The sequence below is a fragment of the Lonchura striata genome, chromosome 2 (assembly GCF_050655825.1).
Source record: "Lonchura striata isolate lonStrDom1 chromosome 2, ASM5065582v1, whole genome shotgun sequence".
In the NCBI taxonomy this organism is placed as follows: domain Eukaryota; kingdom Metazoa; phylum Chordata; class Aves; order Passeriformes; family Estrildidae; genus Lonchura; species Lonchura striata.
This window is the reverse complement of record NC_140704.1, coordinates 41,396,876-41,414,103: the sequence shown is the minus strand read 5'-3', so window position 1 is coordinate 41,414,103 and position 17,228 is coordinate 41,396,876. Positions and strand designations below refer to the sequence as shown.

Sequence of the window (17,228 nt, the reverse complement as noted above, 5' to 3'; positions counted from 1 at the left end):
GAGCAATTTTCAGTTATGTTTTGAAAACAGTGGCCCTGAGCTTAAAAGTTAACCTCTGTGTGCCTTTTTTTATCTCTGAAATGAAAACGAAACTGTTTCCTTGTTTCCAGATAAATTATAATGCTTACATCTATATCAATATTTGTACAGCTTTCTGAGATCTTTAGAAAGAAGTTTCCTGTGTTATTATTATTTTATTACTCTACCTTTTGAATTATGTAACTGTACTACTTTTTACCCTTTGAAAGATGGATTTTACTTTGAGATTTCATAATTGTCTCCTATGACACTCCTACTTTGAGAATAAGCATCTTAAAAAAGGGAAGGAATTTAACTTTTATTCTAAAGGAAGATATTTAGAAGTTTTTGGACATTCATGTAAAGAGGTGAATCATTTGTAAACATACCTAAATTTGAATACAAAGCTTGTCTGAAAGAAAGAAACCACACTGGAATTATATGTAATGAATATATAGTTTTAAGTTGCTCTTGATGACTTTTCATTTGGTATATGATTTCATTTGTTTTTAGTTAGTTCTGTGTCACCAAAACTTTCCTATTTTTTTTTTTCCAAAGGACCCCTTCGTTCATTCATTAAACAAGGTCCTGATCTGGAGTTTAATCAAAGCTGAGTAGCAATGAAGGCTGTTGTCTCTGAATAGTCTTTTATTGTATCAACATTCCTTCTTTTGTTCTATTAGAGATTTTAGCTTTTCATGTCCTGCTCTTTTGTTTCTTTTTTTCAAGGACTGTGGGGTACAGGACATTCCAATTACCAGCCCGTAATTCTCTGTTCTTTCAGACATCTTATAGACACATCCTCCAGGATACCTCAAAGGAGTGAATTTATAAAGAAAAAAGGTTAACAAAGTAAAAAGGAAAGCATGATTCTGGTTGCTTCTGTGTTTTTCTTGCTCTCTGCCCAGTATTAAAGGCTGATTCCTGGTCTAGTGTGTGAGAAGTAATGAATTACTGATTTCAGGGGCAATGAAATGACTGAAAAATGCCAAATGTCTAACCTACTCTCTACTACAAATGTTAACTACATTGGGAATATTGATGTGTAAATAAACAATAAAAGAATACGAAAGGAAATAGTGACCCTGGTACACTTAGGAGCAGTAGATACTGTGTACCTTGACTTCCCAGAGATGTTCACTGAGGAGCTGAAGTGTGAGTAACATGAGCAGGCAATGAGAGGGGAATTGAAAACTGAGTGAACAGCTGAGCCCTGGGAGTTGTGATCTGTGACACAAAATCTAGTTTGAGGCCAGTAACAAGAAATGTGTCCCAATGATTGATATGGATCCAATACCCTCCCTTGAAGTGTTTATATTTTTCTCTTGACCTGCTGGCAACACTCTAATTCAGCCCAAGGAAATGTTGCTTTTTTTTTTTTCCTGCAAGGGCACACTACTGGCTTATGTTGAACATGGGGATGATCAACCCCTTGCACCAGTAAATGCTGGGGGCCACCCAGCTGGAAAGCAGCTTGGAAGAAAAAAAAGCCTGTGAGTGCTGATTGTATCCAAATTGAACGTGAGCCAGACATGTGCCCTTGCAGCAGAAAAGCTACTTTATTGTTGGGATGCATTAGGCAGGTCAAGGGAGGTGAAGCTTCCTCTCTACTCAGCGCTGGTAAGGCTACACCTGAGAGTTCTGTGTCCAGTTCTGGGGTCCCCATTGCAAGAGACATGGAGAGAGTCCAAAGAAGTGCCATGAAAACCATTAAGAAGCTGGAGCATCTCTCCTATGAGTAAAGGCTGACAGCTGGGACTGTTCAGCTCAGAGAAGACAAAGCTGAGGGGGATCTCACCAGTGTATACAAACAACCACAAGAAAAAGGGCAAAGAGGATAGGACCAGGCTCTTTCCAGTGGTACCCAGTGACAAGAACAGGGCTAATGGGCACAAACTGAAATGCAGGAGTTTCCCTCTGAACATCAGAAACCACTTTTTCCCAGTGAGAGTGACTGAGCACCGGCACAGGCGACCCAGGGACGTTATGGAGTCTCACACATTGGAGATATTCAAAGCTGTCTGGACAAGGTCCTGGGCAACAAACTCTAGGTGGCTCTGCTTTGCTGGGGGCTTGGGTGAGGAGATCTCCAGAGGTCCCTTCCAATGTCAACTCTGATTATCTTTAAGTAAGTGTTTTAAATGAAAATTAACAAGCAGATTGAAAAATGTATCTATGATCTAGGGCAAATTCTCAATATAGTATCGGAGATTTTTAGGACTTTCATTACTGTGCATGAGAAAATGCTGTTATACCTTGAAATGTCACAGAGTAAGTTTACCTCTAAATATGCTGTGACAAATACAATAAAAAAAATTCCAGACATATGGGTGTCAGAATTAGATGTATTCTTGTGTGGAAAATGAGACTGCCCCCATGTAGACATTTTTGTAAAGAAAATGATAATAAAAATGTGAAAATAATTGAAAACTGAAATACAGATTCAATATACATTACTTCTATTATTGAAACTTCATGCCCTTTAACTCAAAAGAAGCTTCATAAAATATTATGCTGAACTCTGGCAAGACTGAAGTTATTAAAAAGGACCATAGTAAAGTACTTCTGCATTAGGAATTGAATATTTTTGTGGGAAATATGGACTTAGAATCTCTAGTGATAATAATAGTGTGGGCATGTAAAAGTACATTTGGACACCCCTGATTTCTGAGCACAGTAATGCAGAATAGTTAATTCAAGCAATACTGTTCTTATTACTAAAGTAGAACGCTTAAAAAATTCTAACTTTGCAGATAACAGAATTTATTCCAAAAGTACTCTTTGATGTATAATTAGGTAGATACCACTTTTTTTCCTCTTTTAAGGTTCTTAAGATATGTTATCTTGAAGTTCAGCTGACTTTATAATGATTCATTGTAGCAAAAGAAATTATATAGTGTAGAAATATTTTTACTGTGGTTAAACGGTCTAAAACTAGTTTCTTTTTTGCTATCCACAGTTCTCAGTGAAGTCCTCCTCCTAAAGGGAAGTAAGAAATACTGGAATATATTGTTCAGGAGAAGTCAAATGAAAACCCTGGAAACAAATCTTGCATCTGTTTCCTAGAGGAACAGTAGGAGCATAATTTTTCTTCATAAGGAATATTCACAGCTATTTGGAATGCCACCTTAGGGGATTCTTTTTGTTCTTGTGGGCTTTGTTTTCCCTGATCCTACCTGTGCTAGAGCAGTTTGCCTGCTAACAAGCTGTATCTGGTAAACCAGCTTGCTTCCCATGAGCCACTCTTGAACCAGTGAACCCTCATTGTCCAGGCCTGGTACCACGAGGTGTTGGGAGTTAGAAATGAAAATCTGATCCAGTCTCCTAATTTACCTTCTGATTTTCCAGTAGGATTGCATGATTCTTCTCTGTAATGAATGCATGTCTCTGAACCTTCTAGAAATATCCATAGAATAATGGAATTGTTAAGGTTGGAGAAGAACATTTCAGATCATCAGGTCCAGCCATTTAACTCTATTTGTCTTGTTTTCCTCTGTTAAGTTTTTACACTGGGTGAGGTGTGCTAAGCAAACCCTTACTCATTTTCCACCCATGTCACCTCTTGGTATGGCCTTTATACCTCCTGGTCCCCTGTCAGGGGACTGTCAGCTACCTGACTGTGCTGCACACCCCATAACTCCTCGAGGAAGAGGATGTGCAATGGAATTTAAGGTTAGACTATATGGACTATTCCTACTGCTGCGTGTTTGTGCTAGAAAGAGAAGGTGAGAGAAAGTCAGCTTGCACTTGTGTGCTGAGGTTTGGATTGCTACCAGAGTGCAGGTTTGGATCATGGGATTGAGTTAATGGTCATGTAAATTTTGGAAGTTTTGTTCATCTTTTAGGCACCCTGACATCTGGTAGAACGGGGCTTTATTTGTTGCCTGTTGTGAAGCTGCTTTCAGGTGAGGAGAATGTGAGGATGCACTCACAGAACATGTGTTTCAGAAGGTGCATTCTGCTCTTCTCTGTGCCAGCTGGAATTTCCAACATGTTAGATGGTTTGTGTTGAAGTTCATGGAAATTGTATGCAAGTCAAGAAGGTCAAAGACAGAAAGAAATGTGGCCAAGGTCCTCTTTTGCCAGAATGGAATGGTGTTTCTGAGTCAAGAAGATACAGAAAAACTGTTGTTCATCTCTCTGCCCTTAAAATCGGGCAAGATCCATGGAGCCGCTCCAGTCCTAAATAAATAGTTTTGCCTGTATATCTTTGACAAAAATAGACAGTACTTTGATTTCAAACTCTTCAAAGCATTTCTTTATGCCTATGAGCACAGTTTCCTCCTTCAAATAGCACTACTTCTTCACAGTCAGGAGTGGATCATCCTCGCAGTAGTGGTAAAGCCACGTGGTGAGAGATAGATGGTGTTACTGATTTCAACAGAAGGTGCCAGGCTCTGAAAAATTTTAAAAAAAAATCTAATAATTATCTGAAAAATCTGAAAAATTGAGTAATTACATCTGGTTTGATATATTAATATTGGCTTAGGAAAGTAACTTTATGGGCCAGTGTTACAAAAAAGATTAATTATTCCTTTGTTTCCTAATACTGTTATGTTTGAAGAAAGTTAGTTTAAAATAATCCCTTGAGAAATAAGATGTAGCTATTAAAAACAGAGACATACAAGCAACCTAGCTTTGGTTTGCTCTTTTGTACAGTTTGTTCATTTTGATGGTATCTTGGAATAAATCCTTGTCTTAAGTGCTCATATACCTTACAGGCAGCATTTGATGTTTCCTTCTGAATGAATTGGATCTGTTCCAGTAGCAGATACTGTAATATTTATAATTTACTTTGACAGTGGATTATGTGGAACTGAGTGTCCTAAGGCATGCAAGTAAATCACATCAGCCTCAGGTTCTCAGCCATTGTGACATTTGCTCCTTTGATACTGGTGCTATAGATTCCTTTGCTTGTTTGGTTTGACTTGTTTGCATTCTCTTCCCTTCCTTTACGCTCCTACCCACTCACTGACTAATTTCTTCCTTGAGTTTCAAAATTCAGTGGCACCTCAAGGAAAGTCAGAAATGACTGAGTGCAGGAAAAAAAGAGGAGGAGAGGTCTCCTTTCTGTGTTTGCAGGCAGTGCAGTCTCAGTGTTGCAGATGAGTACTAGAAAGGGAGACTGTATGGAAACGTAGCTCTTCTTTATTGCTATTTTCCATCTCACTACTGAAAGAATTAATCAGTTGAGGGAATCACATGGGTCTCTTTATCTGGACATCTGTACTTTTACCTCTTTTTAAATTCAGCATCAGGGCTTCTCCTTTCCTTGAGCCCCATGGAGGTTCTCATTTTTCACGTTTGACAAGTATGCCCCTGCTGTGTCTCCTCATGTTCTCATTCAAGAATAAAACGATGGGATGACTACATCCACTCATTAAATCTCTTCCAACTTCTTCAGAAATCTTTTGATTTACCTTTTTTTTTTTTTTTTTTTTTTTTTGACAGCCAGGATCATATGGATCCATTTTCATCTGCTCTTGGTGTACATACTCCTCTTCATGGCTGTACCTTTATTGTCATGCTGGGCACAATTACATCAATAGCAAACTGGATTGAAAAAGCATAGAGACTGCCTTCAAAGGTTTTCAAATATGTTAATATGCTCCCTAATCCAGACTCCAGTTGTATCAGTGATGCAGGAAAGTTCAAATGGAAGGAAGGGCCCTATTGTTATGGATCAAACGACGGAGGAAGAGCAGACAGTGAAGTACGTCCTGTGTTTACCTGAAGCCAACTACCAGTCTCAGTTGTGCTGGAGCTACAGTACAGATAAATATAAATGTCTTTACTGGTGTCCTGGTTTCAAACATCTGCATAGGCATGAAGGAGCCCTCTGATGTGTGTGAAAGCCTGTTCTGTAGTTATTTCTGCCTGATCAGATGCTATGGTTCTATCAGCCCTCTGATCATTTTTGGACTGGTAGTCCTGGAACTCCTCACATCTGTCTTTCAGGAAATAGTCTGATGGCCAGGCACCCTGAATGGCATCTGCACCAGCAGAGGGGGAATAGGTATCTTTTCAGATTTTGTCTCTAAACCGTGACATACCTGCCACTCCTACTGTCAGAGTCCTCCTCAAGTGCCAGGAACTGTGAGGAAATTCCTCCCACCAGCCTTGCCACATCACACAAACACAAAGAATTGAAATGTGTGGGAAGTGCCCTGGCACAGAATGCCACAAAAAACTGTGCTGTTTTATTTACCCAGGATTAATTTGCTGCAGCGGGGGCCACAGAGGCCACCGTTTAGCTAATAATGACTGAAACAAAACCCCTGGTGTCTACTTGGGTAGACAGTCAATCAACAAACACAGCTTAGGGGAGGCTCAGTGCAGAGGTGACCAGATGAAACATAATAATAGATTATGATTAAACTTCAGCAGATGAGATGATCTCATGGTATCTTTTGATTTAAAACTTTATAAAACCATGAAATATCTCACTGCTGTTCCCTGCTGTCTCAATATTGCCTTTTATTTTTCACTTAATACAGTGAAAATAGGAGAAGCATACAAGTTCTATGGTGGAGGAGATTTTTTTAAAAAATAAATTAAATTCTATTAAACTAATGGATGGAAACTGTAGATATAGTGTGAATTTTTAAGTACAGTGTGACTTCTCTTAATTTTCCCTGCAAATTTTCCAAGGGTCGTATGAATTGCTGAGAATAACTAACTGTGCATCAGCAATAGCTTCAATAGCAGCTAAACCAGAAATGTTGAAGGCTCAGCTTTTATCACAGCACTGAGAAGGTTGCTTAATTTTAGAACCTGTGCCAGCAGTTGAATCACAACAGCTCAGGATGACCTTTCACCATAACCAGCAGTTTATGTCCTCTATACCCACAAGGACAAGCTGAGAAACTTTTCCATGAAAATGAAAGCTATTTGGAAGTTTGCCACTAGGAGAGGAGAGGAGAAGAATTTATGGGCTGTCTTTGGGGGAATACCTCATTAAATTTCTTAGCCCTTCAAAACATTTTTGCCTCCTATGAAGTAATTACTGAATACTAGCAATATATGTAAAATTATTTATTTCGATTTTTGGTACTTTTATAATGTCCCCTTTTTACTATTGAAAAATGTTAAGAACAATATAAACCTTGGTCTTCCTCATATCTTTCTGTAAGATTTAGAAGGTGCAAATAAAATGGAAAATTAAAAAAAATGAAGAAGGGTTTTTTTGTTGAAGTGAGAGGAATTTCTGTTTTCTTTTAGTTTTCTTTTAGATTTTTAGCCTCAGTCTTGTGAACTACTCCGGATAAGCCATGTCCCATGTCAATGCTGAGTCTAACTGATCTCAAGTAGCCTCAGCAGGCAGCGGTTTCCTGGACCAAGTCCTTGTTTATTCCTGTGTGTGCTGAGATGTTTTCCTCTGTCATTTTAGTCTGAGTGATTCCCTAACCATTGGGATTCCTGTAATGGATGAAACTCAGGCTATTACTTGTTTTATTTAGAAATCAAATTTGACATCTTGGACAGTAATATTTTTTCTGTATATTTTGGCACTTAGAACCAAAGCAATAAGTCTGGTAAATCTCTTTTGAGATGTTCCTGCATCAAAACATGTAGAAAAATTCTCTTTTATACAGTTTGATCTTAAAAGAGACTGACAGGAAACCCTTTGATACTGATTTGCCGAATCATGAGCAATTTACTGGTTTTGTTACTTTAAGTTGGTTTTTTCCTAGTCTTAAATATGCTTCTTTTAACATGTATTGGTTTTAAAGAAGCATTATCATTAAGTCTAATTAGTTATAGTCCTTGAGTCTGTGGAGCAAAAGGATTTTTTTTCCATTTGGATTGCTGAAGCTGTAGAAATACTTCATTTCTTCCAAGGATAATAACTAACTATTTGTGAGTTACCTCCTCAGGTAGGATGAAATTTCAGTCATGAGTAAATCAGGTATTTATAATAGTCTTGCATATGGAAATATTTCCACTTTTGAGTCATTTTCAGGTGCAAAAAACTATTGGAGTTAGAAACTTGGCTACAAATGGAAGTATTAATTATACCCTGTCTGATGAGAATGTTAGATAGTATTTAACCCTACATATTGTTTTAAAATATAAAAAGTTTATACCAGAGTTGTGGTATTCTGATCCAGGATTCTTATTTAAGAATATATAGGTTTAATTTAAACACATCCCTAATCAGTTAAGGCAAACTAAAATAATCCTGCTTTAAATGTAGTGGATTGAATTGAGTTACATGCATTTAAAGTGCACACTTAATCAAACTGGTGCTACATTTTATAGACATCTCTGTAGGTTTCCATTTAGGTAAAGAAAATTGGCACCAGTACCAGTTAGTTTATGCCAGCACAAATCCCTGAAAAATGTAGCAACTGGAACAAAATGCAGTTTATTCCATTTTACCTTAGTCATTTAGCCATTTTTCTTGTGCAAGGCCAGACAAATTTTACTCTGTTCTTCCATTCCTCATCCAGTGATGCACCTTGACAAGATGTTGTGCATCAGCTGATGTACAGTGACTGTGCACCAAGGAGAATGATAAATTATGTGGATCAGCTTAGGTTTCATGGAGAGATGGCCAGGCTACCTTTGGTTACCTCACTATTTGCTGTGGTCTAAGAAAACTGACATGGACTGTGGCCATGGGTGAGCTGATACTTGGTAGCCTGTTCCCTTACTGCAATTTGTGTAGCAATTTCTGGGGTTTCCAGGCAGGTTTTTTTGTGTACCTGTGAAAACTCCTTTAAAATGTTAATCTAAATTAAATGGAACCTATTTTCTTCTGTTGACATGCATATACCCAAATTAAGTTACACTGCTTTAATCTTTTATTAATCTAGAATACCTCTAAATACTTCTCTTGCTTTACATCACTGTAAGTTGTGTGTTTGCACATACCTCTAGGAGTTTGCAGTTATATAACTGATTTGATAGTTATTATGAAACTTGTGTTTTGCCAGGTTTTAAAATCCAAATGAGCAAATAAATAAGCAATTTGATTCAGATACTGTCATAGCTGGCTATAATAACACTTGTGTGTCACCACTGTGTAAAACCCCACAGTACACAGAATTAGTAACTGCAGATGTAAAGAAATTGGAAATTCTGGTTCATGTTTGTTCTGTAGCCCTGCATACAAGATAACTACTAATAATTAAATCAGGTAATTCATCATTGTTATAGTAAAATCAACATTGCCATTAGACTGCAGAGCTCCCATGATATGCTTGTCTGCTTTTTTTCATAGCTGAGGGTAGTAACTTACCTTATTGCTAAAAATGCATCTCAATGCATTTGCACCTAGGTCAGTAACCTGGATCTCATATTGGTTTTTTTGCCTTGGCATCTCAAGTATAAAACTCATGTAAAACCTTTTTGTTTTGCTCTGCTATTATTTCCAGCTTGACTACCATGAATGTGCAGAAATCATGTGGTTTTCTTAGCAAGTGACTGTGATGAGCTTGGAACTGTGTGAACAGCAGCGATAAACAATTGTTGACTTCTTTGAGGTTATTTTTCTGTGTCAGAATTGAGATGTACCCCATAGTATGGCTCCAAGGATTTTTTCCAAAGAAAAAAAAAGCTGAGCCAGTACTGCATTTTTAATGGCTGAGTCATCTGCCTCTGTTCCAACACCAGAATCTCATTTTAGGTCTCTGAAATTCAAGTTTGTTTCCACTGGTAGGCCTACAGTCTGTGTTAATGTAATTTATATTATTGTAGTAGCTGATAACAGTGATTTTTGGGTGTAATTGTTTTTGAGATTGCATGGTGCTTTTGATTGAAGGATTTCAAAGTATCTTTGAACAACATATTTAATTAACCATTACCTCAGCTTTACCAGAAGCTTTGCTTGAAGTAGATTATGGTCTGTATACCTAGAGTGGGCCATGAGAAAGCTGACCTTCTGAAAGCATTACTTGTTTACAGTTTTTCTCTTCAGCCTGCATATTTGCATTTCTAATAAAGGGACTGCTATATCACTTTAGCTCATAAGAAAAAATACCTCAGGTTTATCATTGTTATGGCTCACATGGAAGTGATTGCTCTGCCCGCACAATAAAAAGGTCAATCTGAAGAGATTTTCTTGCATCTTTATAAAGAAAAATTGTACAACCAACATTTGAAATTTATAGAATAACTGCAAATTTTGCTACAAAAGAAAAAAAATTGTAACATGAAGTATAATGAAGTGTTGTTCAACACCAAGAAGGAGTTGTCAATGCATCATAAAAAGAAGATTCTGTACACTCTTAAGCTGCAAAACACTATCACTCATGACATCCCAAGGTATATAAATGTGATTAATTTTTAAGGTTCTGTTTATTACAGAATCATCTATTAGCATATAATGAGAGTACTGTCAAGATTAAGTAGGAAATAGTTTATATTTAAAGGGATGTTGCAATTTTAAACATTCTAAAATTAATAATTTATCTTGCTATTATGTCTTGATCCTGTAACTTGTCTTGTGCATACAACTGTTCTGTCTGAAGGGAGTCCCACTCTCTTCAGAACAACCCATTGGGGACAGCTGGATTTGCTGGTCTGGGATGCCATCTGAAACCAGGCCAAGAAACATGGTCTTAGCACTCCAGGCTGCTTATTGATCTGGTGACTGTGTTGGCTGTAAGAAGGGCAAAATAAGTGCTTTTTTTTTTCTGTAGGCTTTAAGTGTCTGTCTCCTTTGCTGACTGCACCTCTGAAAAGTCAGGTCTTTATCATTGTCCAAGAACAACTCTCTCCTTTTTCTTCTGAAAAGCTTGTGACAAGACTAAATGAGGATTTAAGAGAACTGGGTTCTGTTTTTAGCTCTAATAGTAGCTTGTCAAATCTTGATGAAGCTTTTTGCCTCAATTTCCTAGTCTGTAAAACAGGCATAATGATACCAACATCTTTCTTGTGGTCCTTTGAGATGTACTGATTAAAAATGCTACTATGACCTTTTCTGTAGCTACTATCCCCTCATAAAAGGCCTGATTCTGTTAGATGTTACCTGAATAATGGTGATGAGACCACCTCTTAATATTTAGTAAAGTTCATCCTGTGCTTAGTACTGTGCAGAAGTACGTCCAAATAATGATATATTTTTTTGCTTTTTTGTTCATATCAGGTTTTTATTTTGCCCCATTACAAGACTGTGTTATATTTTCTATTTAATGTTTTGTAAGTCTTCAGCTAAACTAACAGGAGGGCATTAGTTTTGCATCCTGTTCAAAAGAATTAGGAGTGCAGCTAAGCTGATGCCACCCTTGCTTTCAGTGTTAAATTACATGTGCTTTCTCATCATCTGAGGCTTAAATAGCCTTGAGTCCTGTGCATAACAGTTAATTCTGACTGCAGCAATGCTCACTAATACTAATGAGTGTGGGTCTGATGTATGACAGAATGCTTTTCTGCCAAGAAGCCACTCATACCTCCTGCAGCTGCTGTTCTTGCTGTTCAGCCTGGAAGGAATTTTATAGACCTGTTCTTCCTATTCCTCAGAAAAAAATAAAAAACAACCCAAGAATGTTTCAGGAGAGAGAAGAGGCTGAAAATAATTCCAAGTAAAAATGTTGACATATTAATAGGATCCTTTTGGTAGCTTCTTGAGGTGAAGAAATATTAAAACATGAATATTTGTGATTTCTCTCTCAGACACCTCCTATGCCCCATCTTCTGGATATACTTAGCTTATACTTAGTTAAGTGCAATTATTTGGTAACTTGCTAACATTATAGATCATCTAAGGAAGCATCTCAGTAAGTTTGTACTCCATTTAAGCAAATTGCAAACTGTCTTCTAGTTAGTTAACAAAGCTTCTCAGATAGCTGAATCAATTTAATAATTCTACTATGGAGAAGGTAGAGTGAAATTTCTCCTGTCCTATGGTAAAGGTAAAAGTTTGTTCCTAGATAATATTGTTTTGTTGATTGCTTATGAAAATAATGCTCTTGAATTTTTTCTGAAGCTGTGTGACAAGGTGACCACAGTAAGGAATCCAATGCTCCATCTTCTCCTTATATTTGCAGATATAAAGAAAACATAAGACTGAAAAAGGTAGCAATCTGATTAGTTTAAAAGTGATTATAATTTCTTTTGCTGTAGGTCAACAGCTGTCTAGAGGATAAGATCAAAACCTGTTCTACTTTGCCTTCTTTGGTCTTGTGCTGAAACAATTTTATTTTTACTACTTGGCCCTTTTCCCAGGAATTCTTGGGAATTTAGCTTGAATTAATTGGAATGCTTTTTTTCCAGCTGAAGAGTGAATTGTTCTAGGTGTAAAAATTACACTTGCTTTATTAATGATTCCTTTACATGGCAGTGTAGAGCCTAAAGGCATCAAATCAAGACTCAAGTAATCCTGTTTAGAACTTGGCTGTTTGATGAAGCTGTAGCCCTTTTTGTAGAAGTCCCTAATTTTATGCACCAAAAAAGTGAGATATTTCAGGAGGTTTCCAGAATGATTCTTTAAGCAACAAATTAATGGCAAGAGTCATGAGAGTCAGCAGCAAGGAATGGAGGCAATAGGTGCAAATATTGAGCAATCTGAAAGGAGCTAATAACAAGGTATAGCTCAGAAAATAATACATAGAGGATGCAAATATTTTCTATGTAACTCGTAAACAAAGACATAATTCTCTAATATTAAGAAACTGATTTGTTAGTGGGGAGGGAAAAGAAATTGTGATGTTCAGATTACAGGTTTTGTGAGTTGTGGTGTGATCAGTTTTTCAGAATTTTATTCTCAGGTCTCATATGTGGCCACCTCTGAGCATGCACAAAATCTTCCTTAATTGCTTCTGACTTGCTCTTTGGTTTATGTCTTATAAGCTGATCTATTAGGTAGTAACAGATGAGAAGGGGAAGAAAGGGTTATTTTAATTTAAATTAATCTCTTTGTGACAGCAGGGTTTGGCTGAGTGCATCTATTTATTACTAGCACCAACAGGTCAGGTGGCTAAGAGTGTTTCAGTACTGTTTTATTTAAAACTCACTTTAAAATACACACAGCCTGAAATCCTAACTCTGTGATTGATTATATAGCTGGGGGCTTGGTTGTTCACTGAGTTGACCTCAGCACCTGATCTGGAGAGCTCAGCCTCAGACAAGGTTCAGTTTACAAGGTGTTTTAAAATTAGCCTGGACCCACATTGTGGCAACACACATTTGTGAAGGAAATTGACAAATGAAGAGCTCAGGGATAAGTATTGACTTCTTGTTTCAAGAAGAACTATCGGTGTTCTCTAGCCTGAAAGCCCTTGACAATATTTTGCGAAGTTATCTGTTTCATGGATCATTACATTAGAGAGGCTCCTTATGCCTTAATTTCATGTTTATATTACTGTGCTGATGAATGATTGTATATGACAATGCTCTTTGTAAGGAAACATTAGCACAAAATGATTTGTTTTTTTTTTTTGATTGCATGCCCAAAGGTAGAGATGCTTCTGTAATTGCATGCAACATACATCCTGCTCCCCTAAATTCCAATTAGCCAAAGCAAGGAGGAGCAGCAGTTTGATGGCAGAAAGCACCTGGGCAGTGCCACACAGGGGTGCCACAGGTGGCTGGCACTGAGATTGGAAGCAGCCTGGTGCTGGTAGGATAACACAGGGCCTGTGCTTTGCTGGGGGAGCCAATTCATAACCTGCTGCAGCAGCTCTCCTTCAGCAGAGTCTGTTGATTCTCTGGTGTAGAAAAATTTTCTGGTATAGAAAGACAGGAGCAATAGTGCAGGGAACATGCCCCTGTCAGCACAAGAATCTTTCTTTGTTTTATGAGCATCATTTATGACTGTGACCTTCAATGTAGAGGAAAAGTATCCATTTTATGGTAGTGGTGAATGCATCTAGGAAGCAGTAAGAGGCCAATCAAGGTCTCAGCAGATGTTTCCACCGTGGTAGAATAGAAGAGTTGCTACTAGCTGAATAACTGATTTTTATGTGATCCCTGCTCAGCTGCTGATAAAGAAGGGGAGACAGGGCCAGCATAAGAAAATTTCAAGTAGATGATGAAGAAAAATGATAGCACTCCAATGTTGTAAAGGAGATTTATCTGTAAAAGAAAAGAAGGTTAGTCCAACATCTTCCTGCAAAGGAAAGGGTCAAAGCTCCAAAGGAAGATGTTTTTCAAGTATTTATGGGGTATTTTTTGCAAATGTTGCAATGCCCTGGCACTAGCTAAAGTTTAACTAAGTGTTTGTAGGACATTCCATTTATTTATTTATTTATTTAATTATTTATTTTTAACATTAACTAGAACAGCTACAACTAGGTGTAATTCTGGGAAAATGTGCCTCTCAGCAAAATTGAGTTGGGCCTTACCACTGGATCCTGGTCCTGGGCTCTACAGGACTTGTATATCCAGAAATTTCTGGAGGCACCCAGAATAAAGACAGTATTTGGAATCTTGCCAGATTCAGCTGGCTTGGAAATGTGTGGGATGCAACTGTTGGGTCTTATTACTGCAGATTGATGATTCCCTGTGAAAGGGACTCAGCCACAATAAGATAAATAGTAAATTGAATTTCCTTTACATTTTTAAAAAATCTTTAATAGGAAAAATTATATATATGTATGCAAATATTTCCTGAATCAATAAAGAGATGAGGCCATAAATAAAAAAGATAGTACATTCTTGCATTTAGTTTTCCATGCGCAAAAAGGTGTTTCTTCTCCTCCGATATTCTGCATTCCTCAGTTTTTAATAATTTCAGAATGGAAAGAGAAAGGAATCCTAAAGTGATGTTAGAGATGATCAATTCAGACTTCTCCCCATTTGCCTGTCATCCATCTGTCCTGGTCCCCAGAGCATGCTGTTTCTTAATAAGGGAAATGGGTATGTTTCCTGCAAGCACTTCAATTAAGACAACATGTTTTCTTTTTACTTGCATTTTTCTCTCTAAGAAGTCAGCAGTGTAAATTATTTTTTAACACGTACTAAGAATTAGCATTAAAGGAAGATTCTTTTAATTGATATGTTTGTGAAGCAAATTTTTTAAAATGGAAATATCCTTAATCAGATTTTAACCATTTTTTAAAGTTTCTATTTTTTTTTTTTACTTATTCAGTGGTGTCTTTGAAATAAAGTGGCCTGCGGTCCTTCAGTGATCTACAGTTAATGCCTTTGAGTTCTCGGGGAGAACTGTGCATTTTACATTCATTGATTTGGGAAAACTGAGAAGTTTCAAGCTTTGTGAAAGACCTATTTATTCTCCTAGACAGCTCAAAATCTCTGCTAAACTGGGTCTTCTGTTTAAAGGCTTCGAGCCCTGAAGTTGGTGTCTCTGCTCAAAAGAACAGTATCTGCCCTTTCTGTGAGTCTTTCCTAACTGTAGTACATTTTACCAGCTAGTGAGTCCTCTCTGATAAACATGATCATACGTAATAATATTACATATTTTTAATTGGTAGCTGTTGGCAGATTCCATTATCTGTTCTTAACTCCTTGGCTATTGTCAAGCTAGTTTGGATTCTGATGTTTTACTGCCTTGCAGAGTTACTTGGTTTTATTGGCTTTGTAGAAAAAAATTACACTGTAAAATCTATGTTGAAAAAGCAGTTGGAAGGAAAAAGATGTTCCATTTTTTAAACAATCACATGTTTTGGGGTTTTAACTTTGCGATTCTGTCAAACTTCATGGAGCAGGAGACCTTTAAGTGTACTCAGTACAACTCCACATATATCACTTAGGCAGGCAATATGTGAATTCTTGTTCATAACTGAAGTGTCTGTCATTAGACACTAATTTGTATTATAATGTCAACAGTATATCAAATTGCTTCCTGGGCTCCTATTGTAATTTCAAGGCTTGTTTTTGTCTTTGTGTAGTACTGATGACACATCCATTTAGGAAAAAGGAATTTTTATTTATACTCCTTCAGCAGGAAGGAATTTTGGCACCTACATCAATGCTGATAGTAGAGAGCATCTGCACTGTTTGCTGTGATCAAGCAGAGAAAGAGTTGACTTCATTTCTACAGCAGTTATGTCTATAATTTCCCTCGATTGCAGTCTACTTTCATTTAATTTGTGCTCAAGGGCCCTTCACATAGAATGATTTCTGCTGGGTGAAAGATCTTGCTACAGTTGAGAGGTCACAATATAATACACTCTATTGATTGTAATGAATACTTGGTATTTGCTGTATGCAGGATGCATGGAGGAATCCATTTTTAATCCAGAAATAAAAGTAAAATATAGATTGATTGTATCTACAGCTTGCAATTGAATTCACAGAGGCTTGGTTTCAGTTTTGAGTGGTCTGTCACCAGCTTAACTATTAAAAACTATTAAAAACTTACTATAAGAACTCTTTGGTTTTTAAGATCACCTTTGTATGACAGGAGTTTTGTGGTGCTACCATTGCCAGATGTACACATTAACAAAGGCTTGCAAAGGAAATGGTTGTGTGACTATTAGTACTTTCCCAAATTCCAGAAAACAGATAATTTAATGGAATTTGAGAAACAGGATTATAGTTCTCATAAAAGAAAAAAGTATTTGCTAATTCCAACATGAACACAATCTTTCCTAGCAGGCAATGAATAAAAATAAATCAGTTCTCCTTGGGAAATGAATCAGAGTCTACAGGTGCCTTCCCAAAAGACAGAGGAGGATGAAGACAAGGCTATTCACTCCTCTCCTTTCTTTCTTTGTTCCCAGGACTTACTGGACCATCTATGTGCTTCCTGTCTGCACAGGTCACAAGTGCTCAAACTTTTCCCAGGTAAAAAAATCACAGCTTCTGCTTTAAATTCCCTTCTCCTTGCATTTCTGAAGGAAGAAAAAGATGCATTTATGAGTGTTGGGGAAGGCTGCAGGTGGTCAAAATCATTCTTAGCGATGAAGTGTTCCTAACATTGAGAAATACAGCTGGAGACAGCACTTCTCAGTTTTGTTTGTAGGTCATAGCAGCACTTGGTGAAGGAGAAACAACTGTGCTGTGAGATCTAGAGAAAAGGACTTATATATATATAAGATTCCTGGCCATAGTACTGCACCATACTGCTTGACATGACTAATGTGGCCATCTCAGAAACAGGATATCTTTCCCCCTGTTTGAATTCAGTCTCCCTGTGTAAAACACATTTGTATATTCAAGAGTTAACATGCTAAAGAAAACACAATGGTGTATATTTTTAAATTAAAATCCAATAATGTCCTACTTAAAAAGAAAAAGGACTGCAATAACTCCTCAAAATCCATATCCAGCCAACATGGGACAAATCTGTAATGATATAAATT

The 17,228-nt window shown here is 37.2% G+C and overlaps 1 long non-coding RNA gene across 1 annotated transcript in view; it reads left to right on the top strand.

Moving 5' to 3' along the window:
* Positions 1-17,228, top strand: part of LOC110468224 (uncharacterized) — a 128,410-nt gene that overhangs the window by 22,254 nt on the left and 88,928 nt on the right. Inside the window, exon 2 of the long non-coding RNA XR_014953262.1 lies at positions 748-16,710. This is a non-coding gene — a long non-coding RNA (uncharacterized LOC110468224). The remainder of the gene's footprint in view (positions 1-747; positions 16,711-17,228) is intronic.